This window comes from Canis aureus, chromosome 27 (assembly GCF_053574225.1).
Source record: "Canis aureus isolate CA01 chromosome 27, VMU_Caureus_v.1.0, whole genome shotgun sequence".
NCBI lineage: Eukaryota > Metazoa > Chordata > Mammalia > Carnivora > Canidae > Canis > Canis aureus.
In genome coordinates, this window is record NC_135637.1 from 44,368,128 (window position 1) to 44,385,481 (window position 17,354).

Consider the following 17,354-nt stretch of genomic DNA (forward strand, 5'->3'; position numbering starts at 1 on the left):
TGAATAAATAAATAAAATATTTTAAAAAAGAATATATAGGATATCATTCCATGAAGGTTGCATATTAATATATATCCAATGTTTTCCTGATTTGTCAAAGATTTAGGCAACATTAAGCTGATCTTATGATGTCAACTGTAAAAAAGGAAAAAAATGCTAAATACTTTACTTTTAGCAGTGATATTTTGATAATCCCTTGAATTAAATATTTAATTATGCATTTATTTTTTTCATGTATTCAGTAGGTGCTTATCACTGCCTATTTCTTTTTTGTGTTTGCTTTTGTTTTGAGAGAGAGCATGCCATCGAGCAGGCAGGGGGGAAGGGCAGGAGACAGGATCTCAAGCTGACTCCAAGCAGAGCACAGAGCCTGACCTGGAGGGCTCCATCCCAGGACCCTGAGATCAGGACCTGAGCTGAAACCAAGAGCCAGACGCTGAACTGACTAGCCACCCAGCATCTAATTCTATTTTCTCATTGTGGCCAAGCCACCTCTTTTCTCATTTTATTTCTTTGACCCTTAACTGCCATAGCATTAGGTTAATTTTAAGCATTCCAGCTGATCTCAACATGATAATTTTGCTTTCCCCATTAGCTATGGGCTCCTCCAGAAGGATAATGGCTACATCTTTTACTGAGAATAACTTTAAAAAGTTATTCTCATCAAGTAGGGAAAGGATGGGACTGTAGATAGGGGAAGAGAAGGGGCCCCAACTAGGCTCTGGGGTTTTTCAGGTGTGCAGATACTGAGACAGAACAAAGACGGAGATCAGGAAAATTTAGACCACCTTATCCTAATTACTAGGGTTAAGATGTTTTTCTAAGAATTGCATTGTAACCACAGAAAAGAAAAATAACCACAAAAACTCATCAGGCCTCAAAGGAAAAGTTCACTGTAAAGAATAACCAGAACTACAACACATACCTATAGATCATAGAACCAGACCTACAACACATATCTGTGGCTCACAGATGTCACAGGAACAAAAACTCTCATGATCTATGAGCATCATATCTAGTTCCAGGCCACTGACCTAACCACCAGCGAGCTTGGTAAAGTCCTAATGAAAGGCCAGAGATGAAAAGCCCTCACTGGCCACTCGATTGGGACCACCTCACTCCTGAGAGGTCACTCTGTGTCCATGTTTAATCAACTCTATCGCTTTGCCTGCTCTCCTTTGTGAAATTCATTCTTCGACTCTGTGAGACAAGAACCTCACTCTCCTGCTTCCGTATCATCACATGTAGGGCATTGACCGAAAGTAGTTGCTTCTTATTCCCTTGCCTCCTTTTTTTTTTTTTTTTTTTAGTGAAAACAAATATCTTTTAGCTGAGCTAAAAAATATATATTTCCAGGTACCACTTGCAGTTAGGTGGAATGAGGAGATTGTGGATGAGACTATAGGATAAAAAAGAAAATGTGATTTGTTACTCCCAGGAAGGAGTCTTTAAAACTGAGGAAAAGTTGGGATCCCTGGGAGACGCAGCGGTTTGGCGCCTGCCTTTGGTCCAGGGCACGATCCTGGAGACCTGGGATCGAATCCCACATCGGGCTCCCGGAGCATGGAGCCTGCTTCTCTCTCTGCCTGTGTCTCTGCCTCTCTCTCTCTGTCTGTGACTATCATAAAAATAAATAAATAAATAAAAAATAAAACTGAGGAGAAGCAAGAAGAATCAATGAACTTCTTTTGTTAATGGCAGCATGGTTTACACAACACTAACATCCTGTCAGTAACAGTATAAATCCTACATATCCAGCCAATTCCACATATCCCCCATAGGTTCTGTACAGACACAAACCCTAATTACACTTATACTTACTCGCTGGGAACACTGAATTATTGCTCTGAGGGAGAGTAAGCGTGTGTGAGAGAAAATATATACGTATCTGATGATCTCAAATCCTAAAATCTACTTACCCTGGTAGTTTCTGATTTCCTTGTCAAAAAAGAGAGTGAACAAGGCTCAGAAGTACTGAGTGACTAGCTAAGATAGCCCTGCTGACAGGGATGGCCAGCACTGGAATCCGTTCCTGGTCCGCTGTCCCCGGATCCCACAGAGTGATCTGCAGACAGTGAAGTCTTACTAATCTAAGAAGCGAGAGGTCCAAATTCGGAGCTACCAGAAGAGCTGGAAAATAAATAGGATCCCTAAATTAGGAACCCGTAAGTGGGAAAGCCACAATATTTGAATAGATATCCCCCTCAAGTCTTTCGGCAGAATTCTTAACTGAGTAATGCAAGAGTGTGCTTAAATTCATCACAAATAAACAATGGAAAAGCTTAGAAGTCTAAACAGAGATTTCAGAAACTCCTGAGTAAGATAAACTAAAATTCATAGAATTCTTGTCCCAGCATAATCATACCACCAGTAGTAAATACTAAGTGAAGATCTACAAGCAAAAAGGAAATAATAGATAAGAATTCATATCTGGAGGAAGGAATGATGAAACGGTAAATATATGGATAAATATAAATAACTGCTTTCTTTCTGTCTTTAAATACTATAAAGAAAGTCAATGGTTTAAGGCGAAAGTTATAATAATGTGTTCTCAGGCCTATAATATAAGTTTAAGTTAAAGCATGACAACAGTAGTGAAAGAAATGGAATAGATTGTTAAATATGATTATGGGACAAATAGATAACAAATAGTAAGAAGAGCAGGCATATCAATAATTATATTTTTGCAGTAAAATCTCCAAAATAAAAAGCAGATATTGATAGACTAGATTAAAAGTAAGACCTAATTATGTCAACATGTTGTTTATAAGAAAAGACTTTGAATATAAAGACACAGGTCACTAAAACAATGGAATACCATATAAAGAATGGAAAGGAAAAGATTTTGAAAAAACATTCCATGCAAACACTAATGGAAGGAAAATGGCCTATGTTGCTATCAATGAGTTTCAAGAAAAAGAACCATAGGAAATATACAAAAGTCATTTCAAAGTGAAATCAAGCAGCAGATCATCAATAAGATCTAACAGCCCTGAATGTGTGCATAGCTAGTAACAGTGAAAATTAATAAAAGGAAAGGAAGAAGGAAACAAATGTACACTCCTAGTTGGAGAATTTAGCAATCCACTATTGGGAGTTGATGAAACAGCAAAAACAAGTAAGAATAGAAAATATTTTAATAATACTATCAACCAAGTTGATCTCATTGGTGCTTACACAACACTCTCACCAGCTACTGTTGCACATAGTCCTTGCCAGTAGAACCATGCACAAAATAAGCTGATGTAAAAGGCATAAACAAAATCTCAATAAATTTCAATGAATTTTTAAAATATAATCTTATTTCTAAGCACTTAGTTAAATTGCAAATCAAAATAAAAAGATATCCAAACCAAACAAATATTTGGCAATTGGGCATCACTTCCAAATACCACAATCAGAAGAAAATTAGAAGCAAAAATTAGAGGTGAGAATTTTTTTTTCACTTTGAAGTGAAAGAAAATTAAAGAGAGCGAAAAGACAAAATCAAAATACTCAAAATGTATAGAATATAGGTGACACCTATACAGAGAAATGTATTGCATTATGTGCTTATAACAGCAAAAAAGGCAATAATAATCTAGAATCTAACCTAGTTTAGAAGAAAAGAGCAAATCAAATTGAGATAAGAAACAGATAATAAGCAAATAATAAAGACAAGAGAATAGATCAATGAAGTACAACACAAACGTAGAAAAATAAATATTAATTGTGAAAAAAATAGTAAAGTTGATTAAACTCTTAGAAATAATAATCATAAAAAGAAAAAAAGAAAAATATAAATTCATAATACCAAAAATGAAAGAAACCTTATATTCTGAAGACATTTGGGGATAAAGAGATTATTCTAAACATGTTTATACTAACAAAAAATTTAAATAAAACTGACAAAAGATGAAATAGGAAATATGAATAACTTCATAATTTTATTATAGCTAATACAATGTATGAAAAGGTACATCCCAAAAGAGATACTCAAATGAATCATTGGGGACAGCCCAGGTGGCTCAGTGGTTTAAGCGCCGCCTTCAGTCCAAGGCGTGATCCTGGAGACCCAAAATCCAGTTCCACATCGGGCTCCCTGCATGAAGCCTGCTTTTCCCTCTGCCTATGTCTCTGCCTCTCTCTCTCTCTCTCTCTCTCTCTCTCTCTGTCTCTTAAATAAATAAATAAATAAATAAATAAATAAATAAATAAATAAATAAAATCTTTAAAAAAATGAATGATTGGGACATGAAAATAAGCTCAACAGTACCAGTCATTAAGAAAATGTGAATTAAAACCACGAGATATCACTATAAACCAGTAGAATAGAATTAGAAAGACCGTATTTCAATGATACGGTGCTTCCAGAACTTTCATGCTTTGTAGGCAGTACAATTTCTTTGGAAATGATTACTTGTTTTGTTTTGTTTTGTTTTTATGAGGTTACACAGACTCTTATTATATTATATGAACTATCCATTTTATTCTTAGGCATTTACCCAAGGGAAATAAAATTATATGCCCACAGGGGAACTTCTACAAGACTGTTTATAGAAGTTTTAACTTATAATACTTCCAAGTTGGAAGAAAGCCTAATTTTCATCCAGAGGTGAATCGACAAACTATATGCATGCAATGGAATGCTATTGATAAATCGAAAGAACAGACAATTTATACTGATACAGACAACAGGAATGAGGAATATACACTGATTTTCATTAATATGAAATTATAGAGCAGAGAGAGGCAATCTGTACAATGGAAGGCAGATCAGTGGTCATCTGGGGCAGTGCCTGGGTTGGGGAGGGGGTACTCATTGATAATGGACCATGTAGGAATATTTTGAGACGATGAAAATGTTCTGTATCTTGATTTTGATGGTGATTTAATATGTTTATATTTATAAAAATTCATCAAACTGCATACTTACAAGTCATTGCATTTTATTTTCTGAAAACTTTATTCAATATTGTTAAATAAAATATTTAACTATATACAAATAACACTTTAAATGCAACTTTACACAGCAATCAGGATGAATGGTCATATTTTGCTCCTTTTTTTTTTTTCCACTGGAGGATTGGAAAGATAAAAAAAAATCTTTCTGGCTAAAGATGGAGACTATAGTCGGGACACCTGGGTGGCTCAGCAGTTGAGTGTCTGCTTTCAGCTCAGGGTGTGATCCTGGAGTCCCAGAACTGAGTCCCGCATCGGCCTCCTTGCATGGAGCCTGCTTCTCCCTCTGCCTATGTCTCTGTCCCTCTCTGTGTGTCTCTCATGAATAAATAAATAAAATCTTAAAAAAAAAAAGATGGAGACTACAAACCTAAAGACTATATATTCTAAATAAGACAATCAGATGGATAATTCCCTGTGAGTCATTAAGCAACTAATTTAAATCTCTCCGATCCTAGGTTTGCTGAGTGATGGCTACCAGACTCACCATGTAGCAAGTACCTGTTTTAATTATTAAGCAGAACTCCATACCTAGCTAAAACAACTAAGAGTACAAAATAAGACATAAGTGTCTTAGGTCAAAGTAGTCCTCATGATGCATTCTTTACAACTAAAATATCTGGCATATGTGTATACAACATATAAACTGTACTGAAAGCCCCATTTTCAATAAAATGGGCCTATGTCAAGTACACTCATCTTTAGAGTAGAAACAAAATCTAGGTAGGAAAGCCTATAGCATGCCTTGTTCAAAGATTTTCTAAATTTAGCTGTTCTAAACTATATGATATGTATGAATGATTAAAACTCTGACCCATGTTTTCTCCGTATCAAAGTTTTTGTCTGGGAGTGAGCTACAGGAACTAAATCGAACTATTCTGGATGTGTGACCTCCATGAGCTCCCAAAGTGAGGGCTAATTTGCTAAGAATCAGGCCAGAGGAAAAGTCACTGGCCTAAGAATAAAGAGACCCATGCCCTACAATAAACAAAACAAAACAAACAAAAAAACCTCTCAGTAAGAAAAGCAGTGGCTAGCTTCATAATAAACAAATCACAGCCAATTTAAAACCTATTAAAGTAATAATCTCTTAATGAAGAATGCAGATAAACCCTTCTAATGGTTTTTGAAAAGATGTATCCAAAAAGGTTTATCAGTAACCTCAAACTTTTAAGATGAGATAGTTCTATGAAGAAAAAGTAATGCAAGAAGGAAACAGAGCTAGGGAAGAAGAGATGGAGACCAAGAGGCAGAGGGGACACATCAGGGCAGATAGTGGGGAGGACGCTGCCCTGCCCTATGCATCACTTCCCACATACACACTTCACTGAAACCTCAAAAAAAAAAAAAAAAAAAAAAAGCAAAAACTTGCATGTTTCCAAGGATTAGTTGCTTTTTATGGATGTGAGATACACACACACACACACACACACACACACACACACATCCAGGGTTTTTAAATTACTTCTACTGAAAAGTTCAGTCACTGATTTCAATGGGATGTAGAAACATTTACTACAGGTGATGGAGAGATTATGTTGTCTCATACAAAACAAAATGATATATATATATATATATATATATATATATATATATATATATATAGTTATTTATGAAGAGGATGCTACATGTTAAAATTATTAATAGTGTAAGTATAATTTTCCATTCCATAATTTCTATCATAATAATCATAAATACTATAGGCCTTCTATCTAGTTTAAATTTTTAAAAAACCAGTAAAAAGTTTAAGACTGGTGTCTATATAGAATCTTTGAGATTCTTTAAATCTCAGACGAAGATGTGAAGTAAATTATCTGTGGCATTTTTACAAAGTACATGGTTTTGATACAATATGGATTTTTTTTTTCAGGAGACTAAGTGACTAAAATGCAAAATTGGACTGAATCTCCAGTGAAAATATGTTTGAGTGGCATATGGCAACCTAATATATTCCCATTGCTTTGGAAAAATTAATTTTGGATTTGTATGCTTGTTTTCCTTTAGTCTCCACGAGCTCTGATTTGCATTCCAGATAAATCAGTCAACTAAGCATAAACAATTTCTGATGTTTGGACATCGCCCTGCTTTGTAACGGTGATGTGAAGATGGAAGAGCCGCAAATGGCTGTGTTCTCCCCGCAGCATGCCCCATTATCTGAACAGTATGGAGAGAGGAGCGGGAAGGATCTGTAATTGCAGCCTGTGACATCCACGGAGATGAGGAAGGGTGGGACTGTCCTGCACAGTTGCCCAAGCCTTGTTTCCGACTTCCTACACCACTCACTGGGAAAGTCTCCCAGGAAGGGGAGTCTTGAGCTCTGGGGAGAAGTAAGTGTTTGTTGGTCACACAGGAAGACAGATATACCGGGGAAGAGCCAGAATGTTCCGGATGAGACACTAACTCCAATTTAAGGTTCCTGCAATTAGCACCTGCCTATTGACATATATCACTCTGCTATCTTCCCATAAGAGAACCCAGGGAAGATGCCAAGCCTTCCTTGGGAATTAGCCAGGTCCTTTGTTGGTCACCAGATTTGATGGAAGTTTGAGAACTAGTGGTCTACATGAGACAAAGGGGCACTTGTCCTAACCCCTAACGTTATGTAGCTAACAGCACTGCCCTGCTCTAACAAAGTACCAAAACTTGGCAGTTTAGAAGCAACATAAATTTATCATATAGTTCTTAAGATCAAAAGTCAGGATTGAATCTTGTTTGGTTAAGATGTAAACAAGATGTTCCTTCTGGAAGTTCTAGGGGAAATAGATGCTTTCCTTTCCCAGCTTCTAGCCCCCTATCTCCCATCTTCAAAGGCAGCAGCGATTGGGCCAAGTCCTTTTTAGCTGTATCACATCATCATTGACTATCCTGGTCCTTCTTGCACTTGTAAGGACAATTGTGATTGCTTTGGGCCCATCCAGAAGATGAGGAATAATCCTCCGATCTCAGGTCAGCTGCTCTACAACCTTAATTTTACTTGCAACCATAATTCCTCCTTGCCATCTGATATATCATATTTATATGGTCTGGAGATTAAAATTGGGATGCCTTGGAGGAGAGGGAATTATTTGCCTGCCACACCTACTAACATTCTAAAAATCTGAATAACTGAGTGATATGGAAAGTGAAGATTTAAAATGGTCTTTTAAAGGTTCTTGCACTCAGAACCTTGCCAAGTGTCACTGAACCACTGCCAGAGATGAGGCACAGGAGGTACAATTCATTTTAATAAGCTTCTCCTTCCCATGTAATGTATAAAGATAGAAAGCAGATGGGGGTCTGTCTAGGGCTGAGGTTGGGAGCAGGGGTTAACTGTATGGGCACAAGAGAATTTTGGGGGGAGGATGATAGAAATGTGCTGAAACGGGGTTGGGGTGGTGATTGTATAACTATATACACTTAATTTAAAAAACGATTGAATTGTAAATTTTATAGGAAATAAACCATACCTCAAAAAGGATATGAAAAATTTCACTTTGCTTTCTCACACATACATTTTATTACAATTGTAAGGCTATCATTTGTGACATTATTTGGAATCATTTGAGTATCTGAAAAGCATGAAACTGAGGCACTGTCCTTGAGATCGTTTAAGTGTGTCCATTTCTTACATTTTTTCTAAAATTACTCTATCTTCCCTCAGACTTAAATGTTAAAGACACGAACAGACATTGATATTTAAAGAACTTATAAATGTTTTCCACGATTTAGGGAAATTCTAGTAGGTGTCCTTGATGGCAAAATACAGGTCTTGGGAAAACGATGTGAAACGCCATGCTGTCATTCCCTGAGAGGGCTTCTGGAGTATTCTGTCTGCAAACAATCATGTGAGCCAAGCACATGTAGACATCTGCTAACACTGACCCTTCTCTTCACCTGAGATGACCGGGCCCTGCCAGTGGCACAGGAACAGCAGAGAGGCATGGCAAGCCTTGATGACTATGGTTCTTTAACCATGTGCAGAAATGGCACCAAACCTAAGCCCTTTCCATGCCCCTTCCCACCTGTCCCGTCATACATTGTCAGCTACATCACACTACGCATGGATAGACGGTGAGGTTGTGAAAAGCCTGGTGGGAACTGAGACCCAGATCCAGGCCCACATCCCCTCACACACCATTCCAGTCTGGCTTAGGGGCAGCTGGGATCATCCAAGAAGACTCCACACCCCAACCTCTCTTGTCTCCTTATTCATAGATTTCTACCTTCTGCCCAGAATTCAGTTACTTGGAAAGGTCTTTACGTGTTACTGTGTCATTTATTCCATGTGTCACCCAATATAATTATGTATTTACTTATCTAATTAGATTTACTGTCCACATTCCTCACCTTGTTCATTTGTATATGGCCCAAAACAGAGTATGTTACGTACGCTACTTACAGATGGAAAGAATGGACGAGTAAATGGAAAGTGTCCGAAGGCATGACTCTGCCAGTTACTTGGTGTGGACACTGAGTAAATCGCTCGCCATCTCAGAGCTTCAGGTCCTCATCTCTCTAAGATGGGAAAATAATAACTTCCCTGCTTTCCTCAAAGGATGACATGGGGGTGAACTTGCACACATCTAAACCTCGCAGAAATATAAGAAATTGACCTCCTGTGAAGAAAGAAAGTGGAGAAGTTAATCCAACAGAGTGATAAGATGCTCATTGTTGCAATTAGGCTACATTTACTAAACTGAGGGAAACGACTGTGGATGACATTATATAGATCTCAGCCGGGCACAGAGATGTTTCCCTCTTCCCTCTGATGTGCAGCTTATCCAGAAGTTCAGTTGGACTGAATTAGCAGTCTCCCCTCCACCCCAGGTGTGTCTCCCCGAGTTCTCCCAAGAGGTAGGAACTAGGCCTCTGATCAAGCCTCAAAGGCCTTCTTACAGGATCTGTGGCTCAGGAACCTGCAGCCAGCTCACCGTCCCCGTATTTAATGATTGAGAGCCAGAACCTGATATCAGGACTCCAAGCCTTGACGTTAGTCACAAGAATATTGTGTAATTAAAACAATTCCACTGAAACTAACCTCATTTTTCTATCAAGTGGTAGAAAATACAGGGAGAGAGGATCTTTACGATCATTGCCTTTATATATTGTAATTGCAAATCAAAGCAAGACCAAGTCATTTTTGTAGTATCTTTTCAACTCCCAACCATTTCTCTGAATTTGCCCACAACCTATTGGTAAAGCTGTAGGATGAATTCGGAAATGGTATTGCGAGAGGTAATGGCAGTTCAGAAAAAATGTTGTCTGTGTGAATTCCAATTATGGAATTCCTACCCCAGGTATACTCGGTGGCTCTGTCATTCATCTTACTTTGTGCTGCCCACAAGTCCATTGCCTAGAGGAATAAAAATAAAGGAATGCAGTGTCTTTGGTTAAGGCCTCTGAGGCAATTTTTTTATTGAATCAAACTAAGAATATCTTTCCCATTTAATGCATAATAAAAGCCACGGGTAATGTATGTCCCGATTGCTATATAAATATAGTGTATGCTATTTTCAAGGGAACAATTATTTAACCCATGATGAGAATATATATACAAAAACTATGTCAGCCAGCGAACTTTATCCACTCCATGGAGTGCAGGCTATAATATGCATCTAATTTGATATGCAGCCAATTAGCTTTGCTCAGAGTAGTCCTACCTCCTTATTGTTTTGTTGGCAATCCAGGGACCCAACGCCATCATTCACCAGAGGACAATCTTAACATTGAGAATGCCACTTGGACAGCCAACGACAGAATTAACCTAAGTCTCCACATGTTCTCTCAACTAGCCAAATTTCAGTGTAAGTGGTTCATTCTCTTCATGACATCAGTTGCTCTAAAAAGCTTGATACTTGAAATTAATTATCAGCTCATAGTACATGAACTTATCCAATCACTTCCCATTGAGAAACATAGTATAAGGGCACATGGGTGGCTCAAGCAGTAAAGCATCTGCCTTTGACTCAGGTCATGGTCTCAGGGTGCTGGGATCGAGTCCTATATCAGGCTCCCTGCTCATCAGGGAGCCTACTTCTCCCTTTGCCCCTCCTCCTGCTTGTGCTCTGTCTCTCTCTCTCTGTCTTTTAAAAAAGAGAAGAAACATAGTAGAGAAATCTTAAGGGAGTGAGAAAATACTCATCAGATACTCAATAAATAATTGCTAACAAAAACTCTATTCCAGGCATTGTTTGAGGTGCTTGAACAAAATATAATGATGAAAAATATTAAGCCCACACCAAGCAGCCCTGCAATAGTGGTATAGAGTGGCTAGAAAAAACTTACTTAGAGGTTTCTGGGTACAACAGGGAATGATCTATAAAATTAATCATCCGGTTTCCATATAGTAACTGTTGTCATCAGGCTTCCTAGAATCTGCTTATAAAAGTTTCCAAAATTCAAATAATAATAATAAAACTTCCAGGTTTTCACTAGCAGCTGAAATGAACTCACTATTCCAAGAAGAAATGCATCAGTTCTATTCCCTTTCATGCAAATAAGAATAACTGTAATAAGATTTGTTGCAAATTCATAATCTCTCCTTTTATGGTTACTCTTTTGAAACGTTTACTTGGTTTAAGTCTAGACAGAACCAAAATCTCCAGTTTTTCAGTAAATTAACCATTGGAATGTCTGGAAGAAACAGACAAATCACATCCCTTTTATAGGTCATGTCAGGATTGTGCCCAATAATGCCAGTATTAAGTAATGAATTTGGCAGTTTAGGTAATTTCAAGGTATGAGTGCTGTCCTATGTGTGCGGTGTTTAGATTTATTTCCTCAAGCTATCTCTAGAACAACATATATGTTTGAATATAGTGCTTAAACAATAAAAGCAAACAGTGATACTTAAAAGTGTACTTGCGCATGTTTCTGTATAATTTCATCCTTCCAATAATTGAAAAAATATATATTTTTAAGATTTGATTTATTTATTCATGAGAGACACAGAGACACAGGCAGAGGGAGAAGCAGGCTCCACGCAGGGAGGCTGAGGTGGAACTTGATCCCAGGACCCCGGGATCATGCCCTGAGCCAGAGGCAAAAACACTCAACCGCTAAGCCATCCAGGTGTCCTGAAAATATTATTAAAAACTTTTAATTTGTACTGTGGAATGCTTCAAAAAATCTTAAAAAGTTGCTCCAGGTGGTTTCAACAATGATAAATTCACAGCCAATATTGTTTCATTGTGTCTCTAACTAAACTACTCTTACTACTCCCTGGATTATTTTGAAACAAATGTAACTCACGTCATCCCATATCAGTATGTGTCTTAAAGATAACACTTTTTTATCATAAACACAATACTGTTATCCCACCTGAAATAAAATCATCAATTTCTTGGGATGCCTGGGTGACTCAGCGGTTGAGTGCTTGCCTTTGGCCCAGGGTGTGATCCTGGAGACCCTGCATGGAGCCTGCTTCTCCCTCTGCCTGTGTCTCTGCCTCTCTCTCTCTCTCTCTTTCTCTCTCTCTCTCTGTGTGTCTCTCATGAATAAATAAATAAAATCTTTAAAAAATAATTAATTTTTTCACTTTGTCAAATACCAGATTATGTTCAAATTTCTCTGAATGCCCCCATTTTTCTGTTTGTTTTATCAAGATGTAAATATAGTCTGTAACTCTGAACTAATAGTTGTGTCTCCCCAACTCTTCTCATCTACATAGCTCCCTCCCTTTATTTTACTTTTCCTTGTAATTTTTTGTGGTTGTTGTTAAAGAACCAGGTAATTTTCCCTAGGAGGTTTTCCGTAGTCTGAATTTTCAGAGAATATCAACCACAGGAATACTTCTCTAAGACTGTATTTCCCGTGCATTTATTGTTATATCCAAAGATGTGATCAAGTTTTTTATGGGAAAAATCCGTAGGTATTTTGTGTGCTTCCCTGAACATCCATGTAAATTCTGTCTTTTTCTAAGGTTAAGTGCTATCGATATCATTGCCAAGATGCTCTACATCATGAGGGCTGGATAGTATTAATATCACAATTCTGCTGCATCTTCTTTATCAGCTGGGATACCTTTATCGAGGCATACTTCACTTATCAGTTATATGGTTAAACAGAGGCATAGTTTCCACACACACAAAAAGCAAAATAAATGGTTCTTTATTGTTTTCTTCCAGTTTTAAACAGTGACCTGGAGATGAATACCTTTGAGGATCTAATGTACAGCATGGTGATGAGGGTTCCTCATTCTGTATCGTATACTGGGCATTTGCTGAGAGGAGAGCTCACGTGTTCTCACACACAAGACAAGGATAAGTATGTAAGGTGATGGGAGTGTCAATTAACTTCAATGTGGTCATCATTTCACTATATATACAGATCAAATCATCACATTGTACATTTGAAATACAATTTTATTTGTCAATTAGACATCAATAAAGCTGGAAGATATAAAATAAAGTCATGAATTGATTCTCTAGTATGATCGAAGCTAGTTATGTATCATTTTAAACTCGTGCCCTTAATCATATCTGATGAGTTCAATCCATTGCAATTATTCTTATTGATGATTGAATTATCTGCTTGGTGACAGAAGATATTTTCCACAAATTTGCCTCTGAATAGTCTTGCTGTGACCCTAGCAGAAGTCTTTGATAACTTTCTTACTACTTGATATGACAATGTGTTCTGGGATTATCTCATAAACTTCTTAATATCCTGAACCAGAATTGAAAGAAACCATTTCTCCAGGAAGCACTATTCCTTTTACTGGACAATGTTTTATAGATACTATAACAGGTGGCTAAGGATTCCTGTGGTTGGTGGTTATTTTTCCTAGTTTTTTTTTTCCAGTGAACAGACATGAATAAATATTAATTTTAATTAGTAAAATATAAAGTTCAGGCTAACAAAAATATAAGATTTTTACTATAATTTTTGGTTTTATGTATATCATCATCTTCTTTCATTTAAAATCTACCTTCCACATCAACCTAAATATTTGTTTTACTGCACAACAGACACACATACACACATAGAGTGTAATATCTATCTACCTATCTATATGTATCAAATGTATACACAACACTCAGAATAGCAATAACAGCACTTAAAGTAACACTATCAGTGCTAAAACAATTTGTTTTACTTTTGGCTTCTTACATCATGGAATACTCCACCAGGCATATCAGGAAAAGTATTGGAGTTAGAATCATTTCAAGTTACCACTTCCTGTGTGTGTTAAAGCTCCAATTTGATACACGGGCTCATTCATTCCATTTGTCCTTCAATGTTTGGTGTGCCTTTATTTAAATTTGTCTTGTAATTATTAAAATAGTAACAGGTTTCTAAAGTCAAGACTAGAAAAAAAGATGTCTTCAGAAAAAGGAGCTACTCTCCCTTCCAGCGTGTTCCATTCTTATGACCCATAGTAACCACTTTTAGATTGTTTTCTTCCATTTTGAAACATGCAAATCTATTCATGCACACACACAAGAACAGTTATCCCTTTAGGCAGCGTGCTATGCATATGGCTCCCCACCTCCCCTTCTACAGTTAATCATGGGTGTTGGAGGCCACTCTTACTCTGAATAGTCCTCATTTCTGCTTGGTGCTTCAATATATGCATGCACCACAGTTGATTTAACTGGTTCTTGGAGGATGACCATTTGGGTTGTTTCCAGAGTTAAAATGTTGCTATAACGCACAGCTTTGTCTATGTATCTTTCTGTAATGCTGTCAAGTGACAGGGGTTCCTCAGGGTGGAATCTCTGGATCAAAGGGTAACTGTGACATACTGTTAGAAATTGCCAGGTCATCCACAGAAATGTGCCTTTTATATTCTTACCAGAAATTTTAAAATATACTCACTTTCTGTTATTGATATGGAAACATGCTCAAATTCAAAATTAATAATTCGGAAATTCAAAATATAATAAAATATAAATAAAGTTATATATAACTATATCATATATAAATATATAATAATATATGTGTAAATAAATTCAAAAATAAAAAATAAAATAAATAAAAAATAAAAAATAAAAAATAAAATAAATTAAAAAATATAAGTGAGTTTTCCAAATTCAGTCTTTTCCTAGTCTTCTTATGGTCTGCCACAGAAGTGTCCATTTGGAGATATATTATATATAATTTAAAATTCTAGCTCACGTAATGGAAGCTACAAGATAAGACCAGATGTATCTTAGACTCACTTAGCCTCACAAAGGAGTAGATGCAGCCAGTCCTCTGTGCACTCATTGAATGATGTTAACAAAAAAGTGACATGATTGGGTTCATATTTAAAGAAATAGTTCTAAAAATACCTCACATGCTTAGGGTTGCATTGTACAGAAAGAATTAGTTTGGTACAGAGAAGATGTGGTTCTTAATAGAGGTGAGAGGACTCGGGGCGCCCTGGCATCTCTGTCGGTAGAGCATCTGCCTTCAGCTCAAGTCATGATCTCAGGGTCGTGGGATCGAGTCCCACGTCCAGCTCTCTGCTCAGTGCGGAGTCTGTTTCTCCCTCTGCTCCTGCTCATGCTCTCTCTCATTCTCTTTTCAAATAAATAAATCAAATCTTAGAAAAAGAAGGAGAAGCAAGAGGACTCATAGGTAGCAGAACTGACGGTTATGAACTGAATTGTCCCCTTTCCCCGCCACTGCCCAGATTCATATGCTGAAGTCCGAACCTTCAATGTGACTACATGTGGAGATAGGGATGCAATTGAGATTAAATGACTTCTGGGGCGCATGGTGGCTCAGTCAGTTAAGCATCCAACTCCTGAGTTCAGCTCAGATCATGATCCCAGGGTCCAGAGATGTACCAGTGTGGAGTCTGCTTCAGATTCTCTCTCCCTCTCTGGCCGTCCCCCTCCCCCATCAACAAAAGGAGATTAAAGGACTTCTGAGGGTGGGATCCTAATCTGATAGGATTGGTGACCTTCTAAGAAGAAGAAGAGAGAGAAGCAAACAGGATCTTCCCCTGATGCATTAAATTGGGCCCTCTATCCCTGCTCCTCCCCCCTCCATCCTTGCCCCTCCCCCGTCCATCCCTTCCCCTATTGCCCCCTACCCTCTCTGCCTCCCCCTCTCCCTCTTCCTCCCATCTTTCTCTTCCTCACTCCTTCTCTTCTTCTCTCTCTCTGTCTCTCTCTCAGTGTGTGCACTAAGGAGGCCACATGAGAACACAAAAGGAAGGTAGCCACCTCTCTTGAACCAAGGAGAGAGTTCTCACCAAGAACCAGATTTGCTGCATCTTAATCTTGGACTTCCCAGCTCCCAGAAATTAAAGATATAAATGTCTATTGTTTAAGACACCCAGTCTGTTTTTTGTTTAAACAGCTCAGGCTGATGAACGCAGTGACTGAATTACTGGATTCCATAGTCCCAATGCTCCTCTGTTCTGGGAGACACAGTGTATTCACCAGAGGAAGAGGGTGTGTGGTCCTCTCGATGCCTGCTTCCCACTCAGAGTGTGGAAGAGCCTGGAGTTTCAGGGACCCCTCCACTATCTGTCAGTTATCCTGCTGCCTCTGGGTTTCCAGATTATTGGGGTCTATCAATTCATTCAAAAGTACTTACTAGACATTTCCTACTTTCCAGAGACTATATTGCTTTTTTTTAGTAAGACAAAGGCAGTCTATTCCCTTTTAGAGATTGAGAAAAATTCGTTGCTGCTCCTGGCTCACTTAAGTGTATATAATTTTAGTGCTTCCAATTTTTTCAGATATTTTGTCAATTCCATTGGAGAATGAGTATAGAAAGGAGGTAAAATATTGTAGTATCTTCTTCTACTTAGATCAAGAACGGAAGGGACTCCACACTACTGCTGCATCCCAAACTCCTCTAACTTCTAAGTATAGGAAAAGTCCATGAAATCCCATTTATTTCCTTCATGAAACTAGGGCCTGGGGATAGATTTATGACTAAGAAAGAAAACACTAATTTAAATGTGATTTTTTTATTATTAGGAAATTTGTATTTGAATGGCAATTTTCAAATTGACTGCAGACATTTGCTAGTAAGAGGGCAGTAAGTTACTTTTGCCTGGATCATCTGTTAATTGGGCTTTAAAAACCTTGGATTCTCAGTCAATACAAATTCTCATTTGCATTTTTTTTATAATAAATTTATTTTTTTATTGGTGTTCAATTTGCCAACATACAGAATAACACCCAGTGCTCATCCCGTCAAGTGCCTCCCTCAGTGCCTGTCACCCATTCACCCCCATCCCCCGCCCTCCTCCCCTTCCACCACCCCTAGTTCATTTCCCAGATTAGGAGTCTTTATGTTCTGTCTCCCTTTCTGATATTTCATTTGCATTTGGATGAGGAGTCAATGTGCATACTGGGTTCTTTCCTTGAAAAGGTTGAAACCAAAAAAAAAAAAAAAAAAAAAAGGTTGAAACCAACATGTCCCATTGTAACTGCGAACAAGAAAGGGCCTTCCATGAGATTTGTTCCTTGAAGGACAATCATAGACTG